The following is a 25,866-nucleotide window of genomic DNA, read 5'->3' as shown; positions in this document are numbered from 1 at the left end:
AACATTGCGCATGCGCATTAACGACTAATCGTTCCGTTGCGAGAAAAATATAACGAGCGAACAACTCGGAATGACCCCCATGGTGTGACCAAAACTGGAGGCTCTCGAAACTGAGGGGGAGGTGTAATGCAGTCTCTTTAATCGATCAACTGCGGAGCTAAGTCATTTGGTGGCATAGACGTAGTCTTTGGAGGACGTATAGTCTATCCAGGGTAACCATGTGGTCATGAACTCTAGGAGTTTATCTCTGGAAACCAGGAGGATGTTTTCCATATTCATATAATAATTAATTCTAGTGAACCATAATTTCCTTGTGGGCGGGGATGGAGATCTCCATAGAGTGGGGATAACTGCCCGCGCTGCATTAGACAGGTGGAGGAGTAATGATGTTGTGTGCTGAGCCAGTGAGATTGAGGAGTGGGAAAGCAACCAAAAGGCCGGGTCAGTAAGGACAGGAGCATGGAGTATGTCCTGAGAAATGGAGATGACATCAGCCCAGAATGGTCGGAGTAGGGGACAGTTCCACCAGATGTGCATTAGGGAGCCAGTGGCGTTAAGACATCTCCAACATCTGTCCGCCACTCCAGGATACATGAAGTGGAGGAGAGAGGGGTGTCTGTACCATCTCATTAAAAGTTTATATTGGGTTTCCCTAACTTGTATACAAACTGAACTTTTATGGGATTTGAGGAATATCATCCGCCAGTCTTTATCTGTTAGGTGAATCCCGAGATCCCTCTCCCAGGCCAACTGGAAGGGTGTGGGCGTCTGAGCACCGGAACTCTGTAATAATTTGTAAAGTGAGGAGACAGTGTGCTGGGGGGTACATGTGGAGATGCACAACCTCTCAAACTGTGTTAATTCCCATGAGGCCTGGAGATATCTGCGCTTAGAGTGCAGAAAATGTCTAAGCTGTAGATATTTCCAAAAGTCATGTTGTGGGATTTCCCATTTAGATCGTACTTCCGAAAACTGTTTAACTCCTGAGGAGGTTGCCAATTGGCCTACCCTAAAGAGACCCTCGAGAGCCCAATCACGAAAGTGGGAGGGTGTTAAGCCGGGTAGGAAGTCGGGGTTAGCTAGAAAAGAGGTCAATGGGCAGAAATCGGAAGAGAGGAAGGGCCAGCGGCGTGCTTTTTTCCAGAAGGAGAGGGTCGCGGTGATAGTTGGGTGAGGGGAGGGAGGCCTGGGGAGGGAGGGGAGCCAGGGGAAGATCTCTGGGAATTGTTGCATATAAAGCCCCTCTATAGCCACCCATTGCTTTGTGTCTCGACTCCTCGTCCAATCCAGAACTCTATTGAGCAATATTGCCCAATAGTAGCCTCTGATATCAGGTAACTGGAAACCACCACTTCGGGTGGGGCGAATCATAGTGGACCGGCTGATTCTAGGCCGTCTCCAAGACCAGATAAATTGTTGTATCAAGAGTTGGATGGACTTGAACCAAGAGTCTGGGATCCGTATGGGGAGGGCCTGTAGTTTGTAGAGTAGCTTGGGGAGAGTATTTATCTTTACAACATTCACCTTCCCCAGCCAAGAGAGTGGTTTGAGGTACCATCTGCTATAATCAGCCCTGGGTGTTCGGAGGAGGGGCGCAAAATTCAAAGTGTACAAACTGGACAGATCGCTCAGCAGCTGTATTCCCAAGTAGGATAGGTGGGAGGTATTCCAGGTAAAGGGGAAAGATCGTTTAAGTTTGGCTACTGTGTCGGGGGGAGTGGAGATGTTCAGGGCGCAGGATTTGGAAATGTTGATCTTAAAGTTGGAGAGTGACCCGAAATGGACAGCTCCTGCATAAGGTGAGGAAGGGAGGAAACCGGGTGCGTTATTGTAGCTAATAAATCATCAGCAAACAGGGAGAGTTTGTGCTCTGTATCACCAACCTTCAGGCCAGTAATGCAGTCATTGGCCCTAATAGCCCTCGCAAAAGCTTCGATACAGAGGACAAAGAGTAAAGGGGATAGTGGGCAGCCCTGTCGTGTCCCGTTACTTATGGAAAAGGGGTCGGATAAAGATCCGTTAACTCGGACCCGAGCTGTGGGTGATCTATAAAGTCCCATTATTCTGCCAAGCGCTAGGGGGCCCAATCCGATGTGTCCCAGTACAGACTTCATAAAACCCCAACTGACCCTATCAAAAGCCTTTTCGGCATCGGTGGATAGCAGCACAGTGGGAGGACCACCCTGGGATGCTATATGAATTAGGCTCAGTACCTTAGTGGTATTGTCCTTAGCCTTGCGGTTCGGGACAAAGCCCACCTGGTCATTGTGGATTAGGGAAGGCAGGAATACATTCAGTCTATTTGCCATTAGTTTTGCGAAAAGCTTGACATCGACATTTAGAAGAGATATGGGCCTATAACTGGAGCACACCGAGGGGTCTTTACCGGGTTTAGGTAGAACGGAAATGTGAGCCTCTAAGGACTGGCTTGAGAAATGGGTATCTGCTGAGATAGAATTAAAGGCTTGGAGAAGATAGGAGGAGATGAGATCTTTGAATTGTTTATAGTAGGTGAGAGTGAAGCCATCCGGCCCTGGACTCTTGCCAGAGGGTGTCGAGGTCAGGGCAGTTTCCAGTTCTTGCTGGGTAAAAGGTAGTTCCAGTGCTTCCCTATCTGAAGGTGATAGGACGGGGTAGGACACCTTTTCTAAATATGCCTTCGCCTGTAAAAAGTCGTAAGGGGAGGCGGTGCCATCGGGTCGGTTCTCCAAATTATATAAAAGGTAGTAATACTGTTTGAAGCATGCGGCAATTTCAGGGGTTTTGAATCGGAGAGCATCCCCAGGGTCTTTTACATTGTTAATATAACAAAGTGGGATTGTATCTGCACACACACAATTTTATTATACCAAATTCGGAACTATATACAGCTCCAAAAAATTACCCCTATTGCATTTAGGTATTCACCATTGTTTGTGGGGGTGCTATCGACTACAGCTAAGGTTAATCAACAGAAGAAAAAGAGAAAAGGACTGTATTTGTCGATGCACAAGAAGAAGGGTGACCTAATTATCACAACCTTCTGAGAAAATTCCTAAAATGTAACTTTTATTAGTGTCAGATTAAAATAGTGTGACGATAACTAACACACAAACTACGAGTATAGACGAAACATAGAGGTTAAAATCAAGACATATACAACATATACCACAGGTGCAAATGAAATAATAAATGTGATTAAAGATTAAAATATGTGTCCGCTTGTCTGTTCTTATATCCAATTATGTAATATTGCTCACAATCTTTACTCAGTCTGATGATCGTTGTCAGCAGTTGGTCTTCATATATTCACATGACCATTTGTCAGTATCTATAATGTCTGGAATATCCCACTCCTATGTTTATGATTATAGCTGACAATATAATTCCAATAGTGTCTGTAATGTCCACACTGTGTATATCTTAAATTATAGGCATAGTGATCTGTCTTGTTCCCCACTTCCAATAAAGTACTTTAATCACACTTGAGTGGGTCCCACTCAGTCTGGACTATTTATGTCCTAATATGCAACCTTGTTAGGGTGGAGTATCATTTACTGTATATATATCATTTATTCAGTACTAGATGCATCTTTCCTGAGCCTTCTAAGGAGCATTCATTAAAAATGCATGTTGGGTTCTTCTGCCTAAAAACTGACACATTCAATATATTGATTGGTACTTGTGTGTGGATTATTGTTATGGACAGTGCAAGTAGGCTACAGTATACCAGTATTTCTATGTAATTATATTAAGTGCGCTCTTGATTTTAATGAGACTCTCTGTAATCATGTAGGGTAATTATATCAGAAATCATGCCATTTCTATAGTGAGAGTGAATACTTTCCTCACACTTCAATATAGATGTTATAGATGTGCAGCAGTATACTGTACTACAGTGCCCCTCTTAAAAATGGCACCTCCTATATTACCAGACTAAATATATCTGGGTTAGATAGGGATAATTATGTCCCTTGTCAATTATAGGTAACCAGCTGGTTATTAATAATAAATTATACAATGATGGCTTATATTACTACCACTAAAGATGTATATGTACTAAATTAGCTGTGCTAATTATTTATCAAAAAGTGCAGGTTCTGAGTTATTCCTTATAATATCAATATACCTGCTGCATGAGTTAATATTACAACACTTGATCTATTGGCGTTTATTAAGTTGTATCATAAGTGTTTCCACATGCCTTTTGAATTATAGGTGACCAAACACTTGTGACTTATAAATAGAACATTGCTGGCTTGATTGCTGCCTCTAGAAACATAAATGTGCTATATTGTCTGTGCTGATAATTCTCAAACAGCACAGATTAAGAGGTATTTCTTATGATGTTTATGTATCTGCTGCACAGATTGAAACTGTAGCGTTTATTCTATTGGCATTGGTTAGATTGTATCATACATATCTCCTCATGACTAACAGGTGGCCTAAAGAATCAGCTATGAAACATTGTTGCATTTCTGTCTGTGTAAACCACAACACTGTCAATTACTGCTTTCTCACTGACATAGTTAGACTGACTGTGTCCACTGGATTAACACACTAATACCCCTTTTACACTCGCAGAAAAATCCCGGGATATTGCACGTGAACGCGCATCATCCCGGGATTCTTCTCAGTGTAAATGGGTACAGGGACAATTTCCCGGGACGAGCATCCCGGGATTTCATCCCAGGTCAAAAGCAGGGTTGAACCCGGGACCGTCCCGGGAAGCTGCCAGTGTAAACGGGTATACCGGGTCAAGGCGACCCGGCACCCGTTCTCTTCATAGTAGGAGGCGGTGCTTGGAGAAGATTATCTCCAAGCACCGCCTCTGGGAGACTCGGCGGTGACGTCACTGACCCGGCAATATGCCGGGTCAGCCCGCTAATGTGAAAGGGTCATTCCCGGGAATGTGTCCCGGCAAATATACCGGGACACATTCCCGGGAATGAACTTTCCTGCGAGTGTAAAAGTGGTATAACTATCACTTCATGGTAATACAGATCTCTATCATTAATTAATCCGTCTGCCTACTATTCAGTGCTGTAGATGCTATTGGAATCTAACTAATCACATAATCAGAGCTAGTTACACATTGAATTCATATATGAGCAAGGACATAGACTGACACGCGGACACACGCTGCCCACATGCATGTTCCGCCGTTACTCTGACAGCTTCGTCAGGGCTGAACCAGAGTGCCTCTCCTGGCATGATATTTGAGCTGTTGCCGTTGGCCAATCAGTGTGATCTAACTGATCACGTGTGATTACTGGCCAATCGCTGTGCCCCATTTGCGGTCACATGCTCCATGCAGCCAATCACGGGATACTTTGGTCTCCATGGTAACGGCTGATAGCCGCGTCGCGTTCCCCGACACTACTAATTATTTGTGCCCCTTCCTCTGTATAATAGTAATTCAGTTAAAGTATTCATATACTGTATTTCTCTAACGTCCTAAGTGGATGCTGGGGACTCCGTCAGGACCATGGGGTTTAGCGGCTCCGCAGGAGACAGGGCACAATAATAAAAGCTTTAGGATCAGGTGGTGTGCACTGGCTCCTCCCCCTATGACCCTCCTCCAAGCCTCAGTTAGATCTTTGTGCCCGGCCGAGAAGGGTGCAATCTAGGTGGCTCTCCTGAGCTGCTTAGAATAAAAGTTTAAGTTAGGTTTTTTATTTTCAGTGAGTCCTGCTGGCAACAGGCTCACTGCTACGAGGGACTTAGGGGAGAGAAGTAAACTCACCTGCGTGCAGGATGGATTTGCTTCTTAGGCTACTGGACACCATTAGCTCCAGAGGGAGTCGGAACACAGGTCTCACCCTGGGGTTCGTCCCGGAGCCGTGCCGCCGACCCCCCTTGCAGATGCCGAAGTTGAAGAGGTCCAGAGGTCCAGAAACAGGCGGCAGAAGACTTTCAGTCTTCATAAGGTAGCGCACAGCACTGCAGCTGTGCGCCATTGTTGTCAGCACACTTCATACCAGCGGTCACTGAAGGTGCAGGGCGCTGAGGGGGGCGCCCTGGGCAGCAATGTATTATACCTTTTTTATGGCTAAAATACATCACATATAGCCCTTGAGGCTATATGGATGTATTTAACCCCTGCCAGATCTCACAAACTCCGGGAGAAGAGCCCGCCGTTTTAGGGGGCGGGGCCTATTCTCCTCAGCACACGGCGCCATTTTCCTGCTCAGCTCTGCTGTGAGGAAGGCTCCCAGGCTCTCCCCTGCACTGCACTACAGAAACAGGGTTAAAACAGAGAGGGGGGGCACTTATTTGGCGATATGATTACATATGTGAAAATGCTATAAGGGAAAACACTTGTATAAGGGGTTGTCCCTGTATAATTATAGCGTTTTTGGTGTGTGCTGGCAAACTCTCCCTCTGTCTCCCCAAAGGGCTAGTGGGGTCCTGTCCTCTATCAGAGCATTCCCTGTGTGTGTGCTGTGTGTCGGTACGTGTGTGTCGACATGTAGAAGGACGATGTTGGTGAGGAGGCGGAGCAAATTGCCTGTATTGGTGATGTCACTCTCTAGGGAGTCGACACCGGAATGGATGGCTTATTTAGGAATTACGTGATAATGTCAACACGATGCAAGGTCGGTTGACGACATGAGACGGCCGGCAAACAAATTAGTACCTGTCCAGGCGTCTCAGACACCGTCAGGGGCTTGTAAAAACGCCCATTTACCTCAGTTGGTCGACACAGACACGGACACTGACTTCAGTGTCGACGGTGAAGAAACAAACGTATTTTCCTTTAGGGCCACACGTTACATGTTAAGGGCAATGAAGGAGGTGTTACATATTTCTGATACTACAAGTACCACAAATAAGGGTATTATGTAGGGTGGGAATAATCTACTTGTAGTTTTTCCTGAATCAGATAAATTAAAGTGTGTGATGATACGTGGGTTTCCTCCGATAGAAAATTATTGGAGGTATACCCTTTCCCGCCAGAAGTGAGGGCGAGTTGGGAAACACACCTTAGGGTGGATAAGGCGCTCACACGCTTATAAAAACAAGTGGCGTTACCGTCTCCAGATACGGCCGCCCTCAAAGAGCCAGCTGATAGGAAGCTGAAAAATATCCTAAAAAGTATATACACACATACCTGTGTTATACTACGACCAGCAATCGCCTCAGCCTGGATGTGCAGCGCTGGGGGGGCTTGGTCGGATTTCCTGACTGAAAATATTGATACCCTTGACAGGAACAATATTTTATTGACTATAGAGCATTATAAGGATGCATTTCTATATATGCGAGATGCGCAGAGGGATATTTGCATTCTGGCATCAAGAGTAGATGTGATGTCCATATCTGCCAGACGATGTTTATAGACACGACAGTGGTCAGATGATGCAGATTCCAGACGGCACATGGAAGTATTGCCGTATAAAGGGGCGGTCCATCGGACCTGGTGGCCATGGCAACAGCTGGAAAATCCACTTTTGTTACCCCAAGTCACATCTCAGCAGAAAAGGACACAGTCTTTTCAGTCTCAGTCCTTTCGTACCCATAAAGGCAGGTGGGCAAAAGGCCAGTCATATCTGCCCAGGGTTAGAGGAAAGGGAAGAAGACTGCAGCAGGCAGCCCATTCCCAGGAACAGAAGTCCTCCACAGCTTCTGCCAAGTCCGCAGCATGACGCTGGGGCCATACAAGCGGACTCAGGTGCGGTGGGGGGTCATCTCAAGAGTTTCAGCACGCAGTGGGCTCACTCGCAAGTGGACTCCTGGATCCTACACGTAGTATCCCAGGTGTACATTGGAAATTCGAGACGTCTTCCCCTCACAAGTTCCTGAAGTCTGCTTTACCAACGTCTCCCTCCGACAGGGAGGCAGTATTGGAAAAAAATTCACAGGCTGTATTCCCAGCAGGTGATAATCAAAGTACCCCTCCTACAACAAGGGAAGGGGTATTATTCCACACTATATTGTGGTACTGAAGCCAAACGGCTCGGTGAGATCTAAAAGATTTGAACAATTACATACAAGGGTTCAAATCAAGATGGAGTCACTCAGAGCAGTGATAGCGAACCAGGACGATATGGTGTCACTGGATATCAGGGACGCTTACCTACATGTCCAAATTTTGCCCTTCTCACCAAGGGTATCTCAGGTTCGTGGTACAGAACTGTCACTATCAGTTCAGACGCTGCCGTTTGGATTGTCCACGGCACCCCGGGTCTTTACCATGGTAATGGCCGAAATGATGATTCTTCCTAAAAGAAATATGGACGCTTTCCTGATAAGGGCAAGGTCCAGAGAACAGTTGGCGGTCGGAGTAGCACTATCTCAAGTAGTTCTACGAGAGCACGAGTGGATTCTAAATATTCCAAAATCGCAGCTTTTTCCGACGACACGTCTAATGTTCCTAGGAATGATTCTGGACACAGTCCAGAAAAGGATATTTTCTCCCGGAGAAGAAGACCAGGGAGTTATCCGAGCTAGTCAGGAACCTCCTAAAACCAGGAAAAGTATCAGTGCATCATTGCACAAGGGTCCTGTGAAAAATGGTGGTTTCTTACAAAGCGATCACATTCGGTAGATTTCACGCAAGAACCTTTCAGTGGAATCTGCTGGGAAAATGGTCCGGATCGCATCTTCAGATGCATCAGCGGACAACCCTGTCTTCAAGGACAAGGGTGTTTTCTTCTGCGGTGGCTGCAGAGTGCTCATCTATGAAAGGGCCGCAGATTCGACATTCAGGACTGGGTCCTGGTGACCACGGATGCCAGCCTGAGTGGCTGGGGAGCAGTCACACAAGGAAAAAATTTCCAGGGAGTGTGATCAAGTCTGGAGACTTCTCTCCACATAAATATACTGGAGCTAAGGGCAATTTACAAGGCTCTAAGCTTAGCAAGACCTCTGCTTCAAGGTCAGCCGGTATTGATCCAGTGGGACAACATCACGGCAGTCGCCCACGTAAACAGACAGGGCGGCACATGAAGCAGGAGGGAAATGGCAGAAACTGCAAGGATTCTTCGCTGGGCGAAAAATCATGTGATAACACTCTCAGCAGTGTTAATTCCGGGAGTGGAAAACTGGGAAGCAAACTTCCTCAGCAGGCATATCCTCCACCCGGGAGAGTGGGGACTTCAGCGGGAAGTCTTCCACATGATTGTAAACCGTTGGGAAAAACCAAAGGTGGACATGATGGCGTCCCGCCTGAACAAAAAACTAGAAAAATATTGCGCCAGGTCAAGGGACCCTCAGGCAATAGCGGTGGACGCTCTGGTAACACTGTGGGTGTACCAGTCAGGGTATGTGTTCCCTCCTATGCATCTCATACCAAAAGTACTGAGAATCATAAGAAGGAGATGAGTAAGAACGATACTCGTGGTTCCGGATGGGTCAAGAAGGACTTGGTACCCGGAACTTCAAGAGATGCTCACGGAAGAACCGTGGCCTCTACCTTTAAGAAAGGACCTGCTCCAGCAGGGGCCTTGTCTGTTCCAAGACTTACCGCGGCTGCGTTTGACGGCATGGCAGTTGAACGCCGGATCCTGAAAGGGCATTCCAGATGAAGTCATCCCTACCCTGGTCGAAGCCAGGAAGGATGTAACCGCAAAACATTTTCACCGCATTTGGCGAAAATATGTTGCGTGGTGTGAGGCCAAGAAGGTCCCTACAGAGGAATTCCAACTGGGTCGTTTCCTACATTTCCTGAAAACAGGACTGTCTATGGGCCTAAAATTAGGGTCCATTAAGGTTCAAATTTCGACCCTGTCAAATTTCTTCCAGAAAGAACTGGCTTCAGTGCCTGAAGTTCAGACGTTTGTAAAAGGGGTACTGCATATACAGCCTCCTTTTGTGCCCCCAGTGGCACCTTGGGATCTCAATGTTGTTTTGAGTTTCCTAAAGTCACATTGGTTTGATCCACTCACCACTGTGGAATTAAAATATTTCACATGGAAGGTGAAGATTCTATTAGCCCTGGCTTCAGCCAGGCGTGTGTCAGAATGGGCGGCTTTATCATATAAAAGCCCTTACTTAATTTTTCATTCTGACAGGGCAGAATTGAGGACTCGTCCTCAATTTCTCCTTAAGGTGTTTTCTGTTTTTCACATGAACCAACCTATTGTGGTACCTGCGGCTACTAGGGACTTGGAGGACTCCAAGTTACTTGATGTTGTCAGGGCCCTGAAAATATATGTTTCCAGGACGACTGGAGTCAGAAAATCTGACTCGCTGTTTAGCCTGTATGCACCCAACAAGATGGGTGTTCCTGCTTCTAAGCAGACGATTGCTCGCTGGATTTGTAGTACAATTCAGCTTGCACATTCTGTGGCAGGCTTGCCACAGCCAAAATCAGTAAAAGCCCATTCCACAAGGAAGTGGGCTCATCTTGGGCGGCTGCCCGAGGGGTCTCGGCTTTACAACTTTGCCGAGCTGCTACTTGGTCAGGGGCACACCCTGACTGAGGAGGACCTGGAGTTCTCTCATTTGGTGCTGCAGAGTCATCCGCACTCTCCCGCCCGTTTGGGAGCTTTGGTATAATCCCCATGGTCCTGACGGAGTCCCCAGCATCCACTTAGGACGTTAGAGAAAATAAGAATTTACTTACCGATAATTCTATTTCTCGTAGTCCGTAGTGGATGCTGGGCGCCCATCCCAAGTGCGGATTGTCTGCAATACTTGTACATAGTTATTGTTACAAAAATCGGGTTATTCTTGTTGTGAGCCATCTTTTCAGAGGCTCCTTCGTTGTTATCATACTGTTAACTGGGTTCAGATCACAGGTTGTACGGTGTGATTGGTGTGGCTGGTATGAGTCTTACCCGGGATTCAATATCCTTCCTTATTATGCACGCTCGTCCGGGCACAGTATCCTAACTGAGGCTTGGAGGAGGGTCATAGGGGGAGGAGCCAGTGCACACCACCTGATCCTAAAGCTTTTATTATTGTGCCCTGTCTCCTGCGGAGCCGCTAAACCCCATGGTCCTGACGGAGTCCCCAGCATCCACTACGGACTACGAGAAATAGAATTATCGGTAAGTAAATTATTATTTTTAATAGAACAGTCCGTCCTTTGATGTCCCTAATTCTGCTTGTTCAATCCAGTTTGAGACATTAGGTGTTGTTCGTCTCACATGATATATATATTCTCCTGCTTAAGGTACTGTTACTGGTATACATGTCCAGCGCCAGTGTTACCCTGTGCTCTGTATAATATACACATTCTCTGAGTTGTTACTACATATATACTGAGTATAGGTCGCAGGTTCCTGGTCCTTCCAAAAGTATAATCATTACCTCATAAAGATAAGAAAGATGCTAAAAGATTACCTGTAACAGGTAGGTAAATATGAGAAGAGTTGGAAATTATCACATAATTTCATACATTATATGGTATTGGTCATTTGCTGAATGCAATATGCCAAATAAATATATCAAATAAAGAGTCATCAAATTAATTGGGTATCATATTATACATATTCGTCACATATGTCCCATTGATTTTAAGGAGTAGAGACTATTACCTCCTACTTTATACTGTTAATTATGTACATGGGGGCCATAATGATGTTATTTATATTGAATGGATATATAATTTGAGGTACTCTATTAGTGATACTAGGTGATAGTGGAAAATATGGTCCTTATTGCACACGAAAAAAATATTCAGTCCAAGGAGACCAGATCAGTGTCTCAATTGTGATGCAGTGCAATCATATGTAAAACCAAATAGAATGGAAGAAAAAAAGGGGGATTTTTGTATTATAATTGAATTCTACAAGCCTCATAAGTAAAGGTGAAAATATTGTGATGTAGGAAATATCCTAAAGTGAAAGGAATAGGAGTGATGGAGATGCAGAGGGATGTGGTGTGAATTAGGACCCCCTGTTAATAAATTATAAAAGAAAAGAGGAGGGGGAAAGGACAAACAGCAAATAGTGTGAGTGTGACTAAATATAACTGTGACAAAAATGTGAGTGCATGAACATAAGGGACTGATGAGGAGGGGAGGTGACGAAAAAAATATTATAATAGCTCAGTCTGCAATTTAGATGTCCACTGGGGGTGAGTTCTAAAAGTGGGGCCGTATTTATTGTTTATTATGTTTCAATAGATACTTCCCTGCCTGACCTTGGACCATCTAAAAATAGTAATAAATAAAAATAAAAATGATAATATTAAAGTGAATAAAAAATGGAATAACCTCAATATTTGGTACATTGTGTATCGAAGATGTAGAGATCATATTGTTATTTCACAATTTCAGGTGATCATAATATCTCATTAAATCTTAACAAGATGACATAGATAACTGAAATCCAATATTCAAGTGATTATAAAAAAGTAAAAACATACTGACTCATAAGTACCTATCACTGGAGGAGGAGCGTTGGGCCCTGAGAGCCTGGGCCAGGAGGCGACCAGGTTTATTACCCCACTGGTAGTATTTGGAGTTGCATTTACGGACTGAAAGCTGGATACTATCAGTAAGGGTTTTCTTTAGTTGGGCCCGTGTATCAAGTAGTTCAAGGTAGTCAGTCTCCGATAGAGACGTTTTGTGCAAGGACTCGAGGTGGTGGAGTCGTTCTAATAGTTTGGTGATTAGTGCTGACCTCTGTTTCTTCATAAATGTTCCCAACTGTATGAGCTTACCCCTTATGGTGCATTTATGCGCTTCCCACAGGATAATCTTTGAGACATCGTCGGTATCATTTATGGAGAAGAATTCAGTCAAAGCCTTTTCTATTTCACCCCTGCAATATTGGTCTTGTAGCAATGACTCATTAAGACGCCAGGTCCATTGACCTGGGGTAGTCTGGGGGGTCAAAAGAGTCATATGTACTGGGGCATGGTCAGACCAGGTTATCGAGCCTATGGAGGAGTCTATTAATAAGGGGAGATGTCTATGACTCAGAAATAAATAATCGAGGCGAGAGTAAGCATTGTGTGGGGGTGAGTAAAAGGAGTAATCTCTTTCAGAGGGATGAAGAATCCTCCAGGAGTCAGCCAGCTGGAGGTCATGAAACAGTCGTCTAACCAGTCGGTATTGACGTTGGGAGATCCGGGGAGCGTTAGAAGATGAGTCTAAGGATGGATCCATTATCCAGTTCAGGTCACCCCCCAGAACAACCACACCTGAAAGGAGTGGCTCCATTTGGGAAAGGGCGGAGCGGAAAAATGGAACCTGGTCCTTATTTGGGGCATAAAGTGCAATAAATGTGTATGGGCACATGCATATTTTACAACGTACCATCAGGAGACGACCCGGGATCAGCTTATGAACTGATATGTCTGACAGTTGGAGGGTCCTGGAGAATAATATCGCTATACCTTTTGATTTAGAGTCTGGGTTATTATTATAAAAGGCCTGGGGATAACGGTAGTTAGTCAAGGAGGGGTTTTTAGCTGAAATTTTGAAATGCGACTCCTGGACCAGCGCAACATCTACTCTATCAGCCCAAAGGGACCTTAAAAGGGATGCTCTTTTCTCCGGCATGTTGAGGCCCTTCGCGTTGATCGATGCGACTTTAACTCTGCCTGGGGACGTCATAGGAGACATATGTCATAATGGAGAGCGGTGAGTCCAGGATGGTCAACAAAAGGAAAGAGGAAGGGATAGGAGGGAAAAAGAAAGGGACAGAGCATGGAGAGAAAACAACAATAACAATCAAAAAACCCGCAATGGAGTAACCGATCCATCTAAGGATTGGGAACCCAAGAGGCTAAACAGCCAGGAGCGGGTGGGGGGCGGATGAGGGAGCCACCGCCAAAGGCATAATGAAAATGAGAAAAAATAGTGCAGTAATCATTATACATGCATAGATTTAACTAATTGTAAACAATAAACTGTAAACCGTAAACCTCGTTAACATGGAGAAATCTTCGAGTGGTAGGATGCAAGAAATCTCGTAATCAGGGAACAGGAAATAACAATCAACGGCCCAAGACATATTGGGGGGGGGGGGGCGGAGCCCCGGTGACAGCGAGATATCACATGAAGGTTCATCAGTGGTGAGAAATGATATCACGCTGTAACCTAGAGAGATAATTTAAGGAGAACAAGAACAAACAGGAAATCTCAGGTTATCAATCAGGTAACACGTGAGTCTTTGTCGGAGGAGGATCCACTGGAGCTCTACCTCCCAGCCTTCCGCACCACCTGCCAGGGTGCTCCTGTATTCAGGGGTTGGAGAGATGGTAGCTCTGGAGTAGGAAAGTCCCAGTCGCGCAAGTCAGGTTTCGGTATGCCAAGTCCCGTACAGAACTCAGGGAGATCCGAGTAGGAGTTGAGGGTGTGGGTTTTCCCCCGATGAGGAGACTTGGAGATTAAAGGGAAAGCCCCAGCGGTATTTCAATTGGCGTTTACGGAGTTCATCCGTTAGGGGCTTGAGGGCTTTCCGTTGTTGGAGTGTATGCCAGGACAAGTCTTGGTAGATCTGGATCGCGGAACCGTTGAAATCAACTCCATCGAGTTGGCGAACTTTGCGCATAATGTCCTCTTTCTGGGAAAAATAATGCAGTCTGCAGATGACATCACGTGGTCTGTCTGCGGAGAGACCTCTTGGTTTCAGAGCTCTATGAGCCCTATCGAAAGTGATGGTATCATTGGGGTCGTTACCCAGGATCTCGTTGAAGATCTTCGTAAGAGCGTCGATCAGGCCTGTTTGAGGGACATCCTCCGGCAGACCCCGCACACGGATATTGTTTCTCCTCCCTCTGTTATCCAAATCTGTTAACCGTGTTTGAAGGGAGCGGATCTCCGAAGATTGGGCGTCGATGACGGTCGTCAATGACTTTAGGAATGTGTCGGAAGAAACCTGGTGATCCTCCAAGCTCGACACCCGATCAGAGATGTGGGAAATATCTTGTCTCATAGCAGCCAGTTCATGTCTCACTGTCTTGCAGATCTTGTTTAGTGGGTAGATTTTTCATGTAGGCTAAGATATCTTGTAGATGATCCCTACCTCCCGGGGAGCGAGCATGTGGTACGTCTGCACTTGGAGGGGATTGGTGAGAGGCCTGCGGGGGAATGGGGGAGGTTGCAGCAGGAGGATTGTCTGCTAAAGCGGGCGAGGTGGATTGTAAAAAGGATCTCATAGCGGACTGCGACATGTTCCCCCACGGAGTTGATGTGCCGGTCTTTTGAGAAGATTTCTTGTTCTTGGGCATCACTCAATCAGCATCGAGAAGCTTAGATTCCTTGAGGTCAAGTCGACGGAGGTGGAATATGGTTGCATAATTCGCATAAGAGTGCCTTCAGCGGTGTGGCTCCCTGTGGGTTGGCATCAGCAGTACATTACGGCATCAGTGGCAACGGCAGCCGGTTGTAGCTCATATCTTATAGCACTATAGGCTCAGAGAGGCAGCGAAGCAATCATGTGATTTCTCTTATTTGAGCAGAAATGCACTTCTCTTGTGAATCATCCTAAGGTAGCCACCAGGGGGAGTTTTCTATATGAGCTATAGCTCAGGGTCTGTGGTAGGATCTATCTTAGTGCCTGCCGGGTGTAATGGATAATGGAGTCCCCGGCTTCAGGAGGGGAATTAGGCCGCAACATGCAGGGGGGTGTTAAGGCCCTCCTCAGCTCCGCGGACCCAACTCCTATGGCCAGAACAATATCCTGGCACCACTGGGATATGTGTGGGCACTGGGGTGAGGGGGATGAGCCTCTATAGAAGAGGTAACGTGCCTATTGAGGCAGTAGTCTCTGACCGCACAGGGGCCTTCCGGGGCAGCGTGCCGAAGGGCAGAGGGAGCCCTGAAGTCCGCAAGGCGAGGGGGGTGAGAGGAGAGTGTGCCGCCACAGAGGCAGCCGGGTGGTCTGGACAGCAGGACTCACAGCGCCGCGGGATTGCAGGAGGGAAGCGGCTGGCTCACAGGCGCCTCAGCAGCTCCGTGAGGGTAGCAGACGCGGCGGCCGCAAACTGAGCTCCGTTTGTGGAGCAAACTCACCCCCGCATGCAGGTCCCTCTCCCCACTCTCCAGGTAAGACACGAGGGGTACAGGAAGGGCGGCAAGGTTCGTCAAAGGCCCGCGCGCAGCGAGAGGTCGCCTCCGGAGGGACGGTCCGGACACTCTGCAAACTCTAGGTCCCGGCTTCGGTCTGGGGGAAAGGCCGCAATCCGCAGCAGCGCTTAGAAGCGCTCCCCGACTCCGCGGGTCCCCCAGACACCAGCAGCTAGGTAGGGGAGGCCACCGGGGTGTCTTCTGGCCGCTTGGGGAGTAAATAAGGAGGGTGAAGAGACCTTATATGTGCCGTTTCTGGAGGAGCTGAGGAGAAGCACAGCCACCTCACATGCCAGCCAGGCCACGCCCCACCTCAGACCCATTTTAAATCTAAAATCCCTGAACCTGTACTTGAAGAGGTTCAAGTTCAAAATGGAATCACTCAGGGCGGTCATCGCCAGCCTGGAGGTGGGGGTGGGGGGGTGGACATAAAGGATGCTTACCTTCATGTTCTGATATTTCCCCCTCACCAGGCATTCCTGAGATTTGCAGTGCAGGACTGTCACTACCAATTTCAGACGTTGCCGTTTGGGCTTTCCACGGCCCTGAGAATTTTCACCAAGGTAATGGCAGAAATGATGGTGCTCCTGCGCAGGCAGGGTGTCACAATTATCCCATACTTGGACGATCTCCTCATAAAGGCGAGATCTCGGGAGAAGTTGCTGGACAGCGTGTCTCTGTCCATGAAGACGTTGCAGTTACACGGCTGGATTCTCAATATACCGAAGTTCCAGCTAGTCCCTACAACGCGTCTGACCTTTTTGGGCCTGATTCTGGACACAGACCAGAAAAAGGTTTTTCTTCCGATCGAAAAGGTTCAGGAGCTCATAGCCCTGGTCAGGAACCTATTAAAGCCAAAAAAGGTTTCAGTGCATCATTGCACACGGGTTCTGGGGAAGATGGTAACCCTTCGGAAGGTTCCATGCGAGGACTTTTCAATGGGACCTCTTGGACAAGTGGTCAGGGTCCCATTTACAAATGCATCAAAGGATCACCCTGTCTCCCAGGACCAGGGTATCTCTCTTGTGGTGGCTGCACAGTGCTCACCTACTAGAGGGTCGCAGATTCGGCATTCAGGACTGGGTCCTGGTGACCACGGAAGCAAGCCTCCGAGGCTGGGGAGCAGTCACACTGGGTAGAAATTTCCAAGGTCTCTGGTCAAATCTAGAGACTTGTCTCCACATCAATGTCCTGGAGTTGAGAGCCATATACAATGCCCTGCGTCAAGCGGAGGAATTGCTTCGGAAAAAAACGGTTCTGATTCAGTCTGACAATGTCATGGCAGTGGCTCATGTAAACCGCCAAGGCGGAACGCGAAGCAGAGTGGCCATGGCAGAAGCGACCAGGATTCTACGCTGGGCGGAAGGCCATGTAAGCGCACTATCAGCAGTGTTCATCCCGGGGGTGGACAACTGGGAGGCGGATTTCCTCAGCAGGCACGACCTGCATCCGGGAGAGTGGGGACTTCATCAAGAAGTCTTCGCACAGATCACGGGTCGGTGGGGGCTGCCTCAAATAGACATGATGGCGTCCCGTCTCAACAAAAAGCTAAAGCGATATTGCACCAGGTCAAGGGACCCTCAGGCGGTAGCGGTAGACGCTCTGGTGACACCTTGGGTGTTCAGATCGGTCTATGTGTTTCCTCCTCTTCCTCTCATACCCAAGGTGTTGAGAATAATAAGAATAAGCAGGGTCAGAACAATCCTCATTGTTCCAGATTGGCCACGGAGGACTTTGTATCCGGAGCTGCAAGAGTTGCTCACAGAAGATCCGTGGCCTCTTCCTCTAAGGCAGGACCTGCTGCAGCAGGGGCCCTGTCTGTTCCAAGACTTACCGCGGCTGCGTTTGACGGCATGGCGGTTGAACGCCAGATTCTAGCGGAAAAAGGGATTCCGGAGGAGGTCATTCCTACCCTGATCAAGGCTAGGAAAGACGTGACATCGAAACATTATCACCGTATATGGCAAAAATATGTTTCTTGGTGTGAGGCCAGAGCTGCTCCTATGGAGGACTTCCAGTTGGGCCGTCTGCTTCACTTCCTTCAAACGGGAGTGAATTTGGGCCTAAAGTTAGGGTCCATAAAGGTTCAAATTTCGGCCTTATCCATTTTCTTTCAAAGAGAATTGGCTTCTCTTCCTGAAGTACAGACTTTTGTGAAAGGCGTGCTGCATATTCAGCCTCCCTTTGTACCTCCGGTGGCGCCTTGGGACCTTAACGTGGTATTAAGTTTCCTCAAGTCACCTTGGTTTGAACCGCTTAAAACATTGGAGTTGAAATATCTCACTTGGAAAGTGGTCATGTATTTGGCCTTAGCTTCTGCAAGGTGGGTTTCGGAATTGGCGGCTTTATCATATAAAATCCCATACCTGATTTTTCACGTGGATAGGGCAGAGTTGAGGACTCGTCCTCAATTTCTGCCCAAGGTGGTCTCATCTTTTCATATGAACCAACCTATTGTCGTGCCTGTGGCTACACGGGACTTGGAGGATTCCGAGTCCCTGGATGTGGTCAGGGCTTTGAAGATTTATGTGACCAGAACAGCTAGGATCAGGAAGACCGAAGCTCTGTTTGTTCTGTATGCGGCCAACAAGGTTGGCGCTCCTGCTTCAAAGCAGACTATTGCTCGCTGGATCTGTAACACGATTCAGCAGGCGCATTCTTCGGCAGGATTGCCATTGCCTAAATCGGTTAAGGCCCATTCCACTAGGAAGGTGGGCTCCTCTTGGGCGGCTGCCCGAGGGGTCTCGGCACTACAACTGTGCCGAGCTGCTACTTGGTCGGGGTCAAACACCTTTGCAAAGTTCTATAAGTTTGATACCCTGGCTGAGGAGGACCTCCTGTTAGCTCAATCGGTGCTGCAGAGTCATCCGCACTTTCCCGCCCGTTTGGGAGCTTTGGTATAATCCCCATGGTCCTTACGGAGTCCCCAGCATCCTCTAGGACGTTAGAGAAAATAAGATTTTACTTACCGGTAAATCTATTTCTCGAAGTCCGTAGAGGATGCTGGGCGCCCGTCCCAAGTGCGGACTTCTTCTGCAAGACTTGTATATAGTTATTGCTTACATAAGGGTTGTGTTATAGTTGATCGGGTTTGAACCGAGGCTATGTTATTGTTCATACTGTTAACTGGGTAGTTTATCACAAGTTATACGGTGTGATTGGTGTGGCTGGTATGAATCTTGCCTTTACAAAAATCCTTTCCTCGTACTGTTCATCTCCTCTGGGCACAGTTTCTCTAACTGAGGTCTGGAGGAGGGACATAGAGGGAGGAGCCAATGCACACCCAGAATCCAAAGCTTTCTTAAAGTGCCCTATCTCCTGCGGAGCCCGTCTATTCCCCATGGTCCTTACGGCGTCCCCAGCATCCTCTACGGACTACGAGAAATAGATTTACCGGTAAGTAAAATCTTATTTTTATGTATTCATTGACTGAGTCTCCCGTCTTTACTGAATGCTAATTTCACAGGGTCCGCAAGTTATTACTGATATGACTGTTACTCTACTGTCCTGCTGGTGCTCCTGGCCTGCTGTATTACAGCCAGACATATACTTTATATACAGCACTCTTGGGGAGATGTATCAAACCTTGGAGAGAGATAAAGTGCAGATGTCCAAACCACCCAATCATCTTCTGTCACTTATCTAGCACAGTACATGAAATGATACCTGTAGTTAGAAGCTTCATTTGATTTGGGCAAATACTCAACTTTATCTCTCTCCAAGGCTTGATACATCTCCCGGAAAATATCATGTCTTCCTTTCACTTAATTAACAAGTTAAATTAATTATTTGTCTTGGATCAGGGTAAGAAATTCACAGTATAAGATAATGTTATAAAGGCTCGTCAATACCTCCTGGTACATTTACATTGATTTATCATTCACATTTCTTCCATGCCAGGCAGGGGCAGATTGGAAACGTAAAGTGGCGCTGGAAATATATGAAAAGTGGCCTCATGTAGGTTGGAGTAAGTCAGCTATAAGCGGGTCCCAACACAAACTGGGCTTAAGCAAATTGTTAGCATTACCCGCAGTGGTAGTAAGCAAGGCTAATGCAGCATGGTAGGCAGTCACAGCACCAGCAGTAGGATCGTGTCACAAGAGGTGGAGATCACACCGGTGGGTGAGGCATTGCATTGGTAGGCAGTCACATCACCAGCAGGAGAATCATGTCACAGGAGGTGGAGATCACACCGGTGGGTGAGGCATTGCATTGGTAGGCAGTCACATCACCAGCAGGAGAATCATGTCACAGGAGGTGGAGATCACACCAGTAGCTGAGGCATTGTACTAGTAGGCAGTCACAGCACCAGCAGTAGGATCGTGTCACAAGAGGTGGAGATCACACCGGTGGGTGAGGCATTGCACTGGTAGGCAGTCACATCACCTGCAGGAGAATCATGTCACAGGAGGTGGAGAATACACCGGTGGGTGAGGCATTGCACTGGTAGGCAGTCACATCACCTGCAGGAGAATCATGTCACAGGAGGTGGAGAACACACCAGTAGCTGAGGCATTGTACTGGTAGGCAGTCACAGCACCAGCAAGAGGATCTTGTCACAGGAGGTGGAGATCACGCCAGTAGATGGGGCATTGTACTGGTAGGCAGTCACAGCACCAACAGGAGGATCGTGTCAAAGGAGGTGGAGATCACACCAGTAGGTGGGACATTGAACTGGTAGGCAGTCACATCACCTGCAGGAGAATCATGTCACAGGAGGTGGAGATCACACCAGTAGGTGAGGCATTGTACTGGTAGGCAGTCACAGCACCAGCAGGAGGATCGTGTCAAAGGAGGTGGAGATCACACCAGTAGGCGAGGCATTACACTGGTAGACAGTCACAGCACCAGCAGGAGGATCATGTCACAGGAGGTGGAGATCACACCAGTAGGTGAGGCATTGCACTGGTAGGCAGTCATAGCACCAGCAGGAGGATCATGTCACAGGAGGTGGAGATCACACCAGTAGGTGAGGCATTGAACTGGTAGGCAGTCACAGCACCAACAGGAGGATCATGTCAAAGGAGGTGGAGATCACACCAGTAGGTGAGGCATTACACTGGTAGGCAGTCACAGCAGGAGGATCGTGTCACAGGAGGTGGAGATCACACCAGTAGGTGAGGCATTGCACTGGTAGGCAGTCACAGTACCTATGGTAGCTACACCCTTATATATAACATGCAACTGTGACAGGGAAGGTGGCCTCTCTCAGCTCTGGGCCCATAGTAGCTGCCATTGTGGCCAAGCATGGATATACTTAAAACCTGGATAGTGGGGGCGTGGCTTTGCTGGAGATGAAGGCAGACGTGCCTTTGCTGCTCTCCTCTCTCCAGCGTTCTTTGTTGGAATAATCCAGGGTGCTCACCCCCTGGATTACCTTTCCAGGGGCTCCCTGTCCCTCCCTGTAGGTCCCCTCGACCCTGCGGTGTCGGCTGCGGAGCCGGGGAGCGGTTTTAACTGCTCCTGCAGGTTGCGGCCTTCACACGCAGGTGGAAGCCGGGGACTCGCGTACTCCCGGCGCCCGCGTATTGAGCTCCACGGCGGGAGCGCGGTGCCGGGGAGTGGCGCGGACCCCGCATACTAACACCGGAGCACTCGGGAGCTTCCCCCGGCCCTCCGGAGCGTACACCCCTCGGGGCAGAAGATCAGAGGGACGCTGGGCAGCGGGGGACGGAGGCGGAACAGACGGCCAGTGAGACGCGGTGGCCATCTTTAATCCATCAGGTAGTGCTGGCACTGAGGTAGCTGGGTGATTTTGCTGCTTTGGGGGTCTCTGGACTGGGGCTTCTTCAGGTTGGTGGCCCTCTGGCATTGTTCCCTCCCTGCTCTTGACCTGGAGCTCCTGTGGCAGGATCTGTGCATTTGTTTTTTGAGTTGGGAGATGGCCTTACACTTAGCACTATTCTTTTCTACTGCACCTGCCCCATCTAGTGGCCTCTGGATGTAATAGCCCACATTTCTCTCTCAGTGTGCGGGATATACAATACATATTGCTCTGCAGACTTCATCAGACCGCAGATTTCCCGGCTCCCGCCGAGACGATCGACCGCGATGTCAACATGGATGAATAATATTATGTTCTGATCGCTCTAAGAAGGCTCCGCCTGCTCCCGAATGCTCTTATGACATGATATGACAGCTCGACAATTCTGTGGATCCTTCCGAGATTGACGCTCCAGACGCCTCTTGCCTCCGGTTCCTCTACCTTTGTCACTCAACGTTGCTATGCCTCCCAAGAAATATAAGGCTGCTAAAACTGTTTCCCAGGTGGCGTTCTTTAAACCTTCTCCCCAGGCCGCTAAAGCAAAGGACGCACGGGGTGGCACCTCTAAACCTGCTGCTCTTGTGTCCTCACCGCTTCGAGATGCGCCCGTCCCGGTCACTGCACACACCAGTGTCATTGCCGATAGCGAAGCGCTTACGGTGGGAGCTATGAAGCAGCTCTTAACGCAATTTAAGGATGAAGTCGCGGCAGAATTTAGAGCAACTATGAAGGAATGCCAGCGATCAATTGACGAGATCGGAGGCCACACCGACCACCTCGAAACGAAAATGGGTGAAGTGGTGTCATCTCACAACGACCTAATCTCCTCACACGAACTGCTCCAAACTGAGGTCACGGCGCTTAGAGACAAACTCTCGGATATGGAAGACAGATCGAGGCGTAACAACTTAAAGCTACGAGGTGTTCCGGAAAATGTCGCTAATAGCGCTTTAAACGATTTTGCAGTTGACCTCTTTAGCAAACCCCTTCCTTCTAACCGGCCCGCGGACTTCTTAATTGATCGCATCCATAGGCTTCCAAAGGCTAGGAATGCCCCCGATGGTGTCCCCCGGGGTGTCCTTATGAGGTTACACTATTACCATGTGTAGGAGGCAATCTTGAAAGCTGCCAGACCCTCGGATGCTGCGTCAGAGGCTTTGGGCTCACTTCAAATTTTCGGAGACTTGTCCCCAGCTACTTTGGCGAAACGGCGCTCTCTTTACCCCATCACATCAGTGCTATGGAAAGAGAACATTCTATACAGATGGGGATTTCCTACGAAGTTGCTCATCTCTCGAGATGGGTCCACAGTTGTTATAACGAATGTTGAGGAGGGTAAAAAGATCCTAGCATCATGGAACTCTGCAAGTTCTCCTACACACACCTCTCCCGAACGGGCCCTCCAGCGGGACTGGGCCTCATCGGCTACAGAATTTTGAGTATTGTTTGATATGATACACTTGCCTTGTTTTCATGTTTCTTAATTAGTTTGTCATGTCGTATATTCCTACGTTACATCAACTCCTTGGCGTTTATCTGAGGAGGTTGCTTATGTTTCTAGAATGTTTTTCAGTGTGGCCTCCTCACCGGTATTTCATTGGTTACTGTCTGTCTCTGCTGCCCCGACTGCCACCCACAATTCCTTGTTGGCTGGGAATTCTACTCAAGTTTCATTTACCCCCAGTGGCAGTCGGGGGCCCAGAGATGGGGTGTCGAGAGCCTACATTTAGTTTAACTTAGGTTCGGGTGCGGTTGGCTTGCCACTACCCCCCACTGTTTAACTTGGAGTCGCCATGGTTAGGCGTCCAAATGTACCCCCGAGTGGGGTTAATGTTCTGTTTTTTTTTTCTTCTGTTTTTTCTTTCTGTATTCCTCTTCTCTTTTGCCTTTTCTTTCCTCTTTCCTCTCTTTTTTGTCCGGGTGTGTTACACATATTTTTTACTTGCCAGTTGGTTGTGGTTAGAAACGCATTCCCCAACAGTTTTACGTTATAGTTAACATTGTCTCTATAAAAGCAAAAGGGCTTAATTCCCCACACAAGAGGAGATTAGCGCTAAATTATTTTCATAAACTTAAAGCTCAAATTATAGCAGTCCAAGAGACTCATTTTATTAAATCTGCCCCTCCACGGTTTACTAATGGGAGATACCCCCATTGCTATTTGGCTAACGGGCCGGCTAAGAAGGCGGGAGTGGCATCCCCAACAGTTTTACGTTATAGTTAACATTGTCTCTATAAAAGCAAAAGGGCTTAATTCCCCACACAAGAGGAGATTAGCGCTAAATTATTTTCATAAATTTAAAGCTCAAATTATAGCAGTCCAAGAGACTCATTTTATTAAATCTGCCCCTCCACGGTTTACTAATGGGAGATACCCCCATTGCTATTTGGCTAACGGGCCGGCTAAGAAGGCGGGAGTGGCAATCTTGATATCTCAGCACTGCGCGTTCTCCCTCGCTTCGCAATATTGCGACCCTGAGGGGAGAATCCTTATTCTAGTAGGTACTCTTGAAAACAAAGAGGTGACATTAGTTTCCTGCTATGCCCCTAACACCAAGCAACTAGCATTTTGCAGGAAACTCTGCGCTAAGGTGCAACAATTGGCTAAGGGTGCTTTACTTTTAATGGGGGATTTTAATATTAGACCCTCTCGTCGATAATTCTGGCAAGCGACCCTCACTCTCCAGTCAGCTCCATAGGAATGCAAAGGGCTTTAGCCAGCTACTAGCGGAATATGATCTTTTAGACCTCTGGCGCGTTAAGCATCCAATGGATAGAGATTACACATTTTATTCCTCGGTGCACGCATCCTACTCTAGAATAGATTTAGCATTGGCGGATAAGTGGACCCTACAGTCCATCCGTAAAATCACCATCTTTCCCATGTCCTGATTGGATCACTCCCCACTATTCATCGAATGGGATATAAATAACAGAAAGGTTACCCCGGCCCCCTGGCGTTTGGGTAAACTCAGTCTTCTTCGGCCGGAGACCACGCAGGCGATCCAATCCACCTTAGATTATTATCTTTCTGAGAACTCTCCCCAGGAGACGTCTATCTTCACATTCTGGTGCGCCCTCAAAGCAGTGACACGAGGGACGGCAATTCAAACAGCGGCTAAACTTAAACGGGCATATCGTAAAAATTTGAACAAGCTGAGCTTACAGTCGCCTCCCTGGAGAGTTCTCACAAGGCACATCCGCACGATAAAGCCCTTCTTAAGTCTTTGAAAGAAGCAAAGGAGGCGGTGAATGTCTTCTATCTAGCGGAGGTGCAACGCAACCTACATAGACTGAATCAAAAATGTTATGTTTATGGTAATAGGGCTGGTGGACTGCTGGCGAGGAGGCTGAGGGGTAGGAAGGCTAAAGGAAAAATTCACATTGTCCATTCGGATAGGGGTAACAGAGTCTATGATCCAGACGGAATTGCAGATGTCTTTGCATCCTATTACTCCAAACTATACAACCCGAAGGGGGACTCTTCTACCTTTCAACCTACAGGCGTAGATGTTCAGAATTTCCTGAGCGACTTTCCTCTCCCCTCGCTGTCGCCGGAGTCTTGTAGCTCTCTAAGTGCGCCTTGGACTTTAGCTGAAGTCGAAAAGGCCATTGACTCCCTCCCAGCAGATAAGGCCCCGGGTCCCGACGGTTATCCTGCCGGTTTCTATAAATCCTTTAGGGAGAGTTTGGCCCCGGTGCTCTTGTTGGTGTTCAATGAAGCCTCAGAGGCAGGCCACTTCCCTAAAGAGATGCTGGAAGCTCAAATCATTACCATCCCCAAACCGGGGAAAAACCCCACCTCCGTCCAAAATTTTAGACCGATCGCGTTACTAAATACGGATTTAAAAATTTATGCCAAATTAATAGCCAACCGTATCAGCCCTCTGCTTCCCTCTCTTATCAACCCCGATCAAGTGGGTTTCGTACTGAACAGACAGGCCCCAGATAATACCCGCAGGGTGATTAATGTGATTGAGCACGCAGCAGGTAGAAGAGAACCCCTCCTAGTCTTGTCTCTCGACGCCGAAAAGGCTTTCGATAGAATGAATTGGGATTTTATGAGATTAACTCTGGACAAATTTGGCTTCTCTGGAAGAATCTTGGACTCTATCTTGGCTCTTTATTCCTCCCCGAGTGCACGGGTCTTTGT

Source organism: Pseudophryne corroboree, chromosome 1 (assembly GCF_028390025.1).
Source record: "Pseudophryne corroboree isolate aPseCor3 chromosome 1, aPseCor3.hap2, whole genome shotgun sequence".
Classification (NCBI taxonomy): domain Eukaryota; kingdom Metazoa; phylum Chordata; class Amphibia; order Anura; family Myobatrachidae; genus Pseudophryne; species Pseudophryne corroboree.
Note: the sequence above shows the minus strand (reverse complement) of the source record.